Genomic DNA, 12,404 nt, shown 5'->3' with positions numbered 1-12,404 from the left:
CCTTCCTAGGGAGGACGTCCAGAGTCCTGAACCTTTTACTAAAAGAAACATATTGGGCAATAAAATGAGTCATCTCCTCAATAAACATCATTGAGCTCCTAATTGGCATGGAAATCATTGTTCCAACCTTTGTGCTTCAACTCTACCCAAAAAAAAAAGAGAAAGAAAAAAGGCAGCATTGGCCCCCAAAAAGATGCTATCCAAGTCCACATTCTTGTCTGCAACAAAAGAAACTAATCCCATACTTTTGGACCAGATGGTCCCCGGGACATCTCTTTTCATCCTGTCTCCACAGTGACATCCATCTCACAGCAAATGCTAGCAACTTTGCCTTCGAAGTACGTTCTAAAACTAACACAGCCAGTCTTGGAAAGCTCAGCTGAACCTGAGTTGGACTGGACCACAGCAGCCCCTTCTCTATCTTTAAAGGCTCAGCAAGACAACTAGACTAATGGAAAAAATATGAGAGAGAGAGACATTGCACATACTTTTGTAAATCAAGAAAATCTTTAATAAAAAACAATAAAAACTTGACTATAATGGCCTAGAAATCACTCTGGGGACAAGAAGCAAAGAATATTTTGGCTCTATGCTCATTTCAATTGAGAAACAATGGCTTGGATCCGAAAATGTTAACTTAAGGAAGTTCACAGAAGGGAAGTTTCCTCTCCCCTCCTCTCCCTCTGCAGCTACGTGTGCCTCACCTCCTACAGTAAATCCTATTTAAGGTCTACAGTTGTCCTGAACAGTGGCATACAGGGGATGGATGAATGCATCACATTTGGTTTCTCCCTGTTTCTCATTTTTTCAGTCTTAGATTCATTTCTCCACATTTCTGCTTCATTGTAGTTTAAAGGCTGAAAAATTGTCAGCCTTTTGGTGCAAATTTCTCTTGATACAGCATAAACATTTTTCTATGCAATTTAGTTTGGTGTACACACATTTTTGCAAGCAATTTCCCCCAATAAGGTTCACTTTCAATAATATATGTATTTTAATCCACCCTTTCCCATAACATGTCGGTAAAAATTATTTGGCTGGAAAACCATGTCACAAAAATCTGGAGACAAACGGATTTTGAAGATTAGCTTTTTCTGGTTTTCATATTGTATTGCAAAGTGCAAATCAGGTCATTAAAATTAGACTTGAACAGAATTCCTCCCCTATCCCTTTTTTTTTATTTATTTATTTTTTATTTTTTTTTAAATAATCTCTTTATTGTTTAAAATCATAACTGATAACGCATCATCAAACATTAACACACACAGTTACATACCTTACAATCGTACATAAACACATACCCATATACAAACCTTACATTCATATCTTCAGACATCCTATAGAAACCCACCCATTCTAACTTGTCTTGCATACTTATGTCTTACACTACTTCATTCGATCTCTATACTTCCAATTATCCTTCTTGTATTTCTTGTCTACTTTATTACCTTACGTACAGTTTTTATTCTTTTTCTTTCCTCTTGCTATTTACACATATTCTCCATTTAGTTTTGAGGTTCAATCTTGGTCTGCCTTTAGGATTTCGGTTAAACCACTCTCTACTAAATACTCTTTGAATATCCTCCATTCCCTCCAGACTACCTGTTTCGACTGTCCTCTTAATTTACCCGTTATTTTGGCTAGTTGTAAATATTCAATCATTAGGTTTTGCCAATCGGCTATGGATGGTATTTCCTTACTTTTCCAATTTCTAGCTACCAATATTCTCGCGGCTGTGGTGCCATACATACACAATGTTCTCTTCTCTTTTTTAATCTCCTCTGGCAAAATACTTATCAGGAATATTTCTGGTCTTTTTTTGAAATTAATTTTTATCAATTTTTTCAATTCTTCATAAATCAGATTCCAGTAATTGTTTATTTTTGGACATGCCCACCAGATGTGTTTATAAGACCCGATTTCATTTTCGCACCTCCAGCACAATGGGGATCCATTCTTATACATTTTCGATATTTTTTCTGGGGTGAGATGCCACCTGTACATCATTTTCAGTGTATGCTCTTTTAAATTATAGCAGGCTGTAAACTTTAGGTCCTCCCTCCACAGTCTTTCCCATTGTTCCATCATTATATTATAACCAAAGTCTTGCGCCCACCTCACCATTACAGATTTTACCTCCTCTTCTTTCAAATCCCATTCTAACAGTATATTATAAATCAACGCAATATGCTTCCCCTTGCTTTGGAGCACTTCTTTCTCAAATCTAGATTTTTCTTTTGCCAAACCAGTTCTTTTATCTATTGTGAGTCTTTGGTAAATTTGAAAATATTGCAGCCAATCATTTAGATGTTCCTTTATTTCTTCATATTTTTTCAGATGGAACTCATTCTCTTTTTCTTCTAATAACATCCGATAGGTGGCCCTTCCTCCCTCCATATTTGTTTTTTTGATTGTTATTACCTCTAAAGGTGATGTCCAGAGCGGGATTTTTGGCTCTAGAATCCCTTTATACTTTGTCCAGACTAAATATAATGATTTCCGGATCAAATGGTTCAGGAAACCTTTGTGGACCTTCACCTTTTCGTATAGAAGGTAGGAGTGCCAACCATATCTGTTTTCAACACCTTCCAAGTCCAATAACTCATAATCTTTTAATAATATCCATTCTCTAATCCAATTTAGAGCTGCTGCCGCATGGTATAGTTCTAAATTGGGCATGGAGAATCCTCCCCTCTCTTTCCTGTCAGTCAATAGCTCAAATTTTATTCTTGGTCTTTTTCCGTTCCAGACAAATTTCGCTAAATCTTTCTTCCATTCCTTAAAGATTTTCATACCCCCCAATACCGGTATTGCCTGAAATAAAAATAACATTTTGGGGAGGATATTCATCTTTACCGCCGATATTCTTCCCCATAGTGAAAGATTTAGTTTATTCCAGACCTCCATATTTGACTTTATTTCTCTCCATGCCTTTTTGTAATTATCGTCCACGAGATTGATACTTTTAGGTGTTATATTTATTCCTAGGTATTTGGCTTTATTTTTAATTTCCAGTCCCGTTAATTGATGTAGTTCTTCTCTCTCATATTTATCCAGATTTTTGGTCATCAGGGTGGTTTTTTGGTAATTTATTTTTAGCCCCGCCACTTTACCATATTCCTTAATTAAATCTAATGCTATCGGTATATTCTCCTTTGGGTCTTGCGTCGTAATTATTAAATCATCGGCGAAAGCCCTTACTTTATATGTGTTCTTTCCCACTACTATTCCTTTTAGTTTTCTTTCTTTCCTGATGTTGTTCAAAAGGACCTCTAGTACTATTACAAAAAGCAAGGGTGAAAGGGGACACCCTTGCCTAGTTCCTTTTGTTATTTTGAAGCTATCCGTTACATTCCCATTTATTATTAACCTCGCTCTCTGTTGGTTGTAGATTGCCTCTATAGCCCTCCTCATATTTTCCTTTAGTCCAATTTTTTCTATTTGTCTTATCATAAATTCCCAGGAGACATTGTCAAATGCCTTTTCGGCATCCAGTAGCAGCAATGCTGCTTTTTTATCTATTTTAAACTCTAAATATTCCAATATGTCTATTATATTCCTTGTATTATTTGAAATTTGTCTACCTGGTATAAATCCTGATTGGTCGGGATGTATTATCTCCTTAATCACCTTGCTTAATCTGTTTGCGATCACCCCTGCAAACAGTTTATAATCACTATTTAGGAGGGAAATTGGCCTATAGTTTTTCATTAAGTCGAGGTCAGCATCCTGCTTGGGAAGAAGCGTAACGTATGCTTCTTTCCAGGAATCCGGTATGCTTCCTTTAATTAGTATTTGATTCATTAGGTCCTTTAATGGTTCAATTACGATTTCCTCCATTTTTCTATAATATTCTGTCGGCAGTCCGTCAGGTCCTGGTGATTTCCCGGGTTTACTTTTTCTCATTACATTTCTGATCTCCTGTGCTGTAATTGGGGTATCTATTTCTTTTGCTTTTTCCTCTATGTTAATCTCTAATTTATATTTCTCTAAATATTTGTTTATTTCATTACTATCTTCCTCTTTTTTTCTGTATAATTCCTCATAGTACTTCAAAAAGTTTTCTGCTATCGTCTGTGGTTTATTTATATATTTGTCCCCAATCTTTATTCTATTTATCATTTTTTCATTTTTCCTTCTCTTCAATTGCCAAGCAAGAAATTTGCTTGGCTTATTTGCAAATTCGAATTTATTTTGTTTCCAAGTTTTTAAGTTCCAATCCATCTCCTGTTCTATCTTTGTTTTATATTCTGTTTTTAACATCTTAATCTCTTTTATTAACTTTTCGTTATTTGGGTTCTTATACAGCTCTTTTTCTTTTTTATTCAATTCTTCTATTATTCTCTTTTTTTCTTTTTCTTTTTCTTTTTTCTTCCTAATATTCTGTTTTATGAAGTAACCTCTGATGTATGCTTTCCCTGTATCCCAAATTATTCCTTGCTCTATTTGTTTATCCTTATTCATTTTAAAGAATTCCACTAATTCTTTTTTTGCACCTTCCAAAATTTTTTCATCGTATAGTAAGTCATTGTTTAACCTCCATCTTCTTATACCTGTTACCCATTCTGATCTTATTTGGAGTAGGATTGCATTGTGGTCCGAGATTGTTCTTGGTTCTATTTTTATTTCCTTTATTCTATTCAATAACTCTATTGATAACCAGATTGCATTGAATTCCTCCCCTATCCCTAATTGGGAGAGTAATCACCCAAAATCAAGTGGAGGAATACCATCCACAACACAGATCCAGACAATGTCTCTGCACATCCAGAGTATCAAGGGAGAGCAGTCCATTAGGGTAAAAGGGGTGCTACCCCAGCCATCTCGGTCTCCTCTCAGCCAGCCCCCACCTGCTTGCCTTCTTACTTATAACTAGTCCAGAAAGTGACATTGGCTGTCAGCTTCCTTCTCCTTAGTCTCAGTGTGGCCCTTGCAGAACTCGGCAGGGAGGACAGTGGGGACAAAATTAGAATTAGTTGGCTCTGCCTGTCATTGGCTGTGGTTGCACAAGTCATTAGATCTGGCTCCGCCTACTTTGGTCTCTCTGCCTTATACCCCGCTAGCCTTTACTGCAGAGCAGAAAGCTGCCTTACACTGATCCATCTAGCTCAGTACTGTCTACACTGACTGGCAGTGGCAGCTCTCGAGAGCTCTCTCCAACCCTTCCTGGAGGTGCCAGGGATTGAATCTGGCACCTTCTGTGTCCAAAGCAGATGCTCTAACCACTGAGCTGTGGACCTTCCCCAGCAAAACTTATTTATTTGGTGGCACCCAGAATGGACTAATAATTTCATAATGTGTGACTTACTATTTATTCGGAAGAAAAATGGTTAAGTTTCATTAGTCTGTCTATACGAAATCTAGAAATAAGGAGCCTAAGGTGCTATTCTTTGTGAATGAATATTTCTGCCACTAAGCTAAAAGTCTGTCTTAAAAAAAAAAAGACTTATGGCAGAGAACAGGAAAAGAAGCTATTTAACAAGCAAATTAAAATGATACTGAGATTATCTGACATTAAAGGACGAAAACAACAACAACAAACAAACCCTGGAACCCATTCTCAGGATTTTTAAACATTATCAGCTAGTAAACATGGGTATTTTGAAGCCTAAGAGGGAAATGAAGAAATATTACTAGGTTTCCTGACCCATATCAGGTGAACATGAATTGTTTGGAAAACATATTAAATGTGGCACATAGTTATTTATAGCAAAACCAGCTCAAACAGAGTTGCAGTAATCAATTCTTACAATAACAGACTCATAAATCAAAAGAGCAGCAATGCCATGAAACAAATCAGGGCTGTGTTTTGTTAATGAAGAGAATGGGGTTTCTACAAAATAGGATGTTAATGCAAAATCCATAATCGGGCTTTCCTCACACACCAATGCTACTGGGATGGGATCTGTATGTCTCCTTAAAATGCAGCTCCCAAATGTGAAGCAATTAAAATCGTCTCCACACACAGATTTATTATTTTGAAAGCATTGTCCATTGTTGCAGTGTGTTAGTCCTTGCATTCCCAAAGAGATTGTGTGGGGTGTGGACACAACCATCACTGCATGGATTCTGGTAAAATAAGCAAACATGGAATCTATCCTGGTTGCTTTTATAACCTGGGTAATTAGGTTTGCATTAGTGATCAGGATCAGCAAGTTACACAAATGAGCCAGCTCTGTCCCCAGATAAGAAAATCAAAAAATCCATCCAGTAGCACCTTAGAGACCAACTAAGTTTGTTCTTGGTATGAGCTTTCATGTGCATGCACACTTCTTCAGATACATGCACATGAAAGTTCATACCAAGAACAAACTTAGTTGGTCTCTAAGGTGCTACTGGATGGATTTTTTGATTTTATATTTTGTTTTGACTATGTCAGACCAACACGGCTACCTACCTGTACCCAGGTAAGAAATCAGACAAATCTATGCATGATGAATTGTGTGGATAATAAAGGATGGTAACCTTTTTGGTCTCCTTAACAATTGCAATTAACAGTCATAATTAACAATTTCTGGGGAAGATTTTGCTCAGGAATCAGAAAGCCTCTGCCAGCTATCTTTTAAAATCAATAATCTAGCAAGAGAAACTTTTTTAGGGCAGTTTTAGAATTAAGTGCATTTTAAATTCATTTGGGTTGAAACATTTTCCATCTCTGCGTGGCATTTTCATCCTACACCCTTCTCCATAGTGATAAATGGACAAGAAGCATGCAAAAAAAATGTTACATGTCAAGCCTACGTCATATGAGCATACAGATGACGTGACCAGTATACAAGAGATGTCATTGCAAGGTGCATAAAGGAATCCAAAATGGGCATTATTGTTGGCAGTGGATGAGAACACAGATAAAATTCAACCTCACTTACATAAGAAAATACAAGTACGCTCCATGGCAAATTTTACATGTGGAAAACAATGTAAACTTCCTTAGTCATTGGAAACAGTTAATGGTTTCTGTGTAGCATAAGCATGTGTAGTAAACTGGGATAATAAGTAGCGTGAAGGTCTACAAGATTTCACATAGCGATGCTGGCCCATTAGAAGTAGGATAACATTGACCAGAACCAACTAGGTCTGCATAAAACCTCCACCATTCTGTCTTAAAAGCATTTCAACCTGAAAAGCATTTCTCCATCTTGCTCAGAAACAGTTCCCCCCCCCCTCTCTTTCCCTTTCTTTTTATGTATATCATCTGCTCCGGTGAAGAGTTTTGATGAACTCAAAAGCTTGCTAACTTCTTTGTGACCTTTTCCTTGGTACTGCAGGTTTAGTTTCACCCCAAGAGTTCAGGAACTCAAGTTCTACTAATTTTACCATGGGGTAGAATATCAGGCTACAGTCGCGGCATCTCAGAAACCACAGAAGGCGCTTAGGAGCAAATTCATTGATATTGGAGCTTTCACGTGAAAGTTAGATGGTGCTGTTCACTGGCTGCCCTGCCATTATTCATTCCCTGCAGAGAGCAGCCTTCAGCCCAGAATTAGTGTACACAATGTTGTTTGCTGTACATTTACTTCACCAGAAAACCATTTTCTCTCTTCTACATAGTCTGCTCTCCTGGAGAAAGAAGGTTTATAGTACATTGGAGGATTTTGTTTTATTTTTGAACGTGGGCAGTCCTGTTTCCAAAATATCCATATAATCTAGGAAAAGAGACACTTTAATGCAAAAACATATTTCAGCTTCCCTAATAACATTTCTCCTTTCCCTGAAGAAATTGTTTTTATTGATTCTGAATCTTTGTGAGCTTAGCATTCATAAAAGAGGCCAAACAGGTAGTCGACAGGTACACAACTTAGGTACATAACATATTTAGTGCAGGTTGTACAAGGTAATAATAATTCCCAGGGTTGTCCCCCCACAGTGTGCCATAAGCCCTTTCTCATTCAATAGGTATATTGATCCAGTGATAGAGAATCTGAAATCATCCAAAGGCTGTTATGACAATGGCTCCCAGGCTGTCCTGAAGGTCCCTTCCCCCTTCCCCAATTGAAATAATGGCAGGGGGGAACCATTCATAATTAAAAGGGCCTCTATTTTGTTTTATTAATTTTTTATTCTTCCCTTCCTCACAAAGGAGCCCAGGGCAGCAAACACATCAGTAATAAAGCAATAATTAAAAATAATCATATCCAGAACAAAATAAAAAACATACTGAAACCCTTTAAAACAATTAAAAGCAGCTAAATTTTAAAACATCTCCATCAAAGCACTGTGTGTGATATGATATGTAAGCCCCATTCAGATCTTCAGATGCAATTCACATACATAGGCAGAAAACCATACATTCACATACATAGCAGAGTCCATCTGGAGCCTTATTTGCCCCTACAGGTTCCCACGGTTGCGCCCGGTGAGAAAACATGGAAGCAGAAAAGACACCTGAGGCTGCTGGCTTCAGAGAGAGAAAGATTTATTTCTGCATGCAGAGGCACTTGCGGTGTTCAGACACCCAATCAAGTACAAAAAAGTCAATTTTCAGACAGTTCTTATAGACAGTTCCCTGGCTCATCTTCCCACCCCAGGAATCTTCCTCTTGTCCATATAAGGAACATTTCCTGTTGTACATTTCCTGTTGTACATATAAGGCAAAAGGACATTTAGCCCTGAGTTGGTTCATGCACACTTCAGCAAGGCCATCCTATCTCTGACCTAGAAAGTTCCTCTCTCTTCTACTGTTATCTCCAGACTCTTAGTCATAGCTTGCCAGAAAGAAGTGCAATGCAGATCAAAGTTCACAGCTTAACAGAGAGGTTTCATAAAGAAAAGCTTAAAGAGTTCTTTTATACTTCTGGACTAACAATACATTCAGGTAAATATATACAGGTTAGCTAATTAACCCCTTCACATCCTTCACACTACTTGTATTGGTTGAACATCTGAACAGAGCCACCACACATACAGTTACATGCATGTAGGATTCTGCCCATTAAACATGTGAGATATTTTGAGCATGGCTCTGTCCAACACATCAACATTTCTATCAGCGACTGAGATGGGTAAGAGAAGCTTGACAATGAAACTAACTACCTAAAGGGGTGATGAGCTCCCCCTCCTTAGACAGCCATCTGTTGGTGATGCTCTAGCTCTGGTTTTTCTGCAACAAGCAGGGGAGGGGACTAGGCAGCCTGTCCAAATTTACGATTCTATGGCAGAGTGATAATCACCAAAAAGGTGGTGCCAGAATGCACACAGTGCTGTCCTGAGAACCAGGTAAAGGTAGCACTGAGCACAATTTTGCCCTGTGAAAAAGGAAAGGATTTCCCCTATTTCATATGTAGGGTGGGCGAAATTTTGCTAACCTCCTTCTCCAGGCAAACAGCAGCTCTGAAGGATTTCCAACAGGACTCCTGCAGTGGAGGAAAGCGTGACACTCCTACTCCAGCAGTCTCCATAATTGTTGGCCTTCCCCAGCAGCTATCATCTGCATTTTTAAAACTGTAGATGTGGAATACAAATATGCATTTAACGTCACATCTACTTGGGCTCACAGACGACAGGAAAGAGGGTGACTTTTTGCTCTTGGGCAACTACCCTTACAAGGGGTTAGACCTGCCAAATTTTCAACAGAAGGTTCCTGTTTTGTAGGCAACTTAGAAAGCCATACAGCTAGACTCACAAAGAAATGGTGGCTCTATTGGACAAGTCATGGTGTTGTCGAATGAAGTAGTTCCATTAGCACAGTGACTGCCATTTGCACAATAGAACTTCCTTTGCTCCTCTCTCTGTGCACCCCTGCACCTTCCCCACATCTTCTCCAGAAGGTTGGAGAAACCCTCAGGACAGGAAAAGTTCCAGCCAGAGGTCCTTGCAGAATGTTGGATATTTTTGCTAAAATATATTTGAGTTGAAGGTTGCGCAGTTTGTAGTATCACTCCCCCTTTCCCTCCTCCATTCATGGAACCACCATCTGAACTCTGAATGAGTATGAATGAGCAACAAATGGATACATGACATTCAGAATGCAGGGCTCCACCAGGTGCCCTATTTACTAACCATTCATCCTGTTTTGCTTGCACGATGTTTATGGGGAGGTTAGATGATATCCAGTCTTCATTGAATAGCCTGTCATATTTGTTTGGTGAGGAGCTACACCACAATGAGTGCTCATCCTTATTTTCTTCCGAGTCAAGGCCCCGAGCCCTCCCCCATTTTTATGAATAATGAAACACATGGACACTAGTATTTTAGGTTAATGAGTTAAAAAGGCCACAACTTTATTGGTTGCAGTATGTGAGTGGTATTGGCTTAGGCACTGGAATTGAACCGACTATATCTGACTCCTTCTGCGCCATGCAGGTAGTCTAGTAAGGGTCAACCACCAGTAGGGGGAGCCCTGTTGATGTACATCAGGGGTCAGCAACCTGCGGGCCATGGGCTGCAAGCAGCCCACAGGGGCAGTTTAACCGGCCCACGAGCCACCCCCTAACCAAGCCACCCCCTTGGCGAGTCCCTGCACGCTGCGCTAAACCGGTGCGGTGCAGGGACTCGCTTCTGCGGCGCTGGAAATCATGCATGTGCAGACACTGGAAATCATGTGCACGCGATCTGGCCTACGGAGAAATCTGTGCAGGACTTGACTGGCCCAGGCAGGTAAAACCTTGCCGACCCCTGATGTACATCAACTGAGAGCTCCTCCAGGTTCCCCAATGGGGCCGTGGCATGGCCCTAGCCCATACCCGGGCTTTGGACGAGATACCCTTAAAGAGGAGGGGCAGGTCATGGCCACAACCTCCCATCACTTTCCCAACTGCAAAAAGTCTGCTTTTTAAAAGTGGATTCATTATACTTGGGAAACAGAATACTTTGATTGCAAAAACTTAAATATCCCAATATGCATTAGAAACCCTTCTGCAAAATATTGGCAAAGTCACTTATTAAATATGGCATTCATTTCTGTACAAGAAAAGGAAGAGAAGAGTCTGTGTTGTGCTTATGGGGACAGTGCACATTAATTCACTATGCCTAAATACCACATAACAGTTCCTGGTGGCAACTGAATTTTAAAATATGAAGACTTTTTAATGGGCATTTTTATTTTTAGCAAAAATGCATTTCTGTATAACTTGTTTTAACTGTATACACATATAAACATATTTAACACATCAACAGTACAAGAGGAGCTCAATTAAAAGCTTTACAATTCTCTTCTGTACAATTAGAAGTAACAGCATCACCTTCAGCACTATCTCCAAATTCATACAAAAATCAAACAAACCACCCAAAAAAGACCGATTTCTGCTCCCATAACTCTTATTCCAGCCACTTTGTCAGGTGTGTGGGCGTTTGAATAGCTGCTGAATGTTTTGAGCAGGCATCACTGCTAGCCATCAAACAGCAATACGGTAAAACTTAATTGCATATTTATTGCAGTTATATGTCCAGGAAATGGGTCTAATAAGGGTCAAAAAGAGTGCTTCATCCATCTGTTGATTGAAGGAATGATGCTATTCCACCCTTAGTTCAGGACAATTCCATGGCTATTTCATTACACTATTTATATATTTACTTTAGAGTGAAATTCATTTTGTTCCTGGTTTCCTATACCACATCAGAGCTGTCCCTGAGGGTTCCAGTCTTGCTTACCTTTTAAAAGAGATCCCTGTACATGGTCCTGCTTAAATTAAGATTCAAAGTGGGGGAAGGAATGGGCTGGCATGGATTTCTCCAACACTACAGGTATACATCACCCATTTTCAACAGCAAACAGATCCAGGAGCACATTAAAGAAACTACAGAGCTGTCGGAATACGTTTCACGGATCCGCCATGGATTCATATTTATTTGGTTATTTTATAAGTTTTTCGAGGTCTACTTTTGGTATAATTGCGCGTAAAAGCGAAAGTGAAAGCATGAATGAATAGTGTGGTTCACTTATGAGATTAATCCGCCTTTATTTTGTAGATCCGGTCATGTTCAAAGTTGTTAATGAGCGTTAAACTTGCTTCCCGCCTTTTTGGAGGGCAGCAACAGTGATTTTATTGGTTAAAGTACTAATGATGATGTCACGTTTGTTCCCTAATAAAAGGCAGAGGCACCCCGCTTAGGCAGGAGAAGTTCGTTTATGTTCTTTTAGTTGGGTTTTAGTTGAAGTCAAGTTTAGTTTAAGGGACTAGGAGCGGGCTGGACGGGTTGGATGGGTTTTCTTTAGTTAGAGTTAGATCGCGGAAGATTATTCGGTTTTAGTTTTAGTTAGGTTCTCTTTTAGGTTAGCCTAGGGTTAGGCCCGCGGAAGATATTTCGGTTTTAGTTTATTTAGTTAGCCTCGCGGAAGATTGGGCGCGCAGGGTCTTTAAGCTTAGGAGAACTTAGCTTAGGGGACGAGCCTACGCGGGTTCTGCCGAAGCCACTAAAGATACAACCGGTGTCTGTCTTCCTTTGGGGTTAACGGGGGGAGTAAA

This window comes from Lacerta agilis, chromosome 9, assembly GCF_009819535.1.
Source record: "Lacerta agilis isolate rLacAgi1 chromosome 9, rLacAgi1.pri, whole genome shotgun sequence".
In the NCBI taxonomy this organism is placed as follows: Eukaryota; Metazoa; Chordata; class Lepidosauria; order Squamata; family Lacertidae; genus Lacerta; species Lacerta agilis.
Note: the sequence above shows the minus strand (reverse complement) of the source record.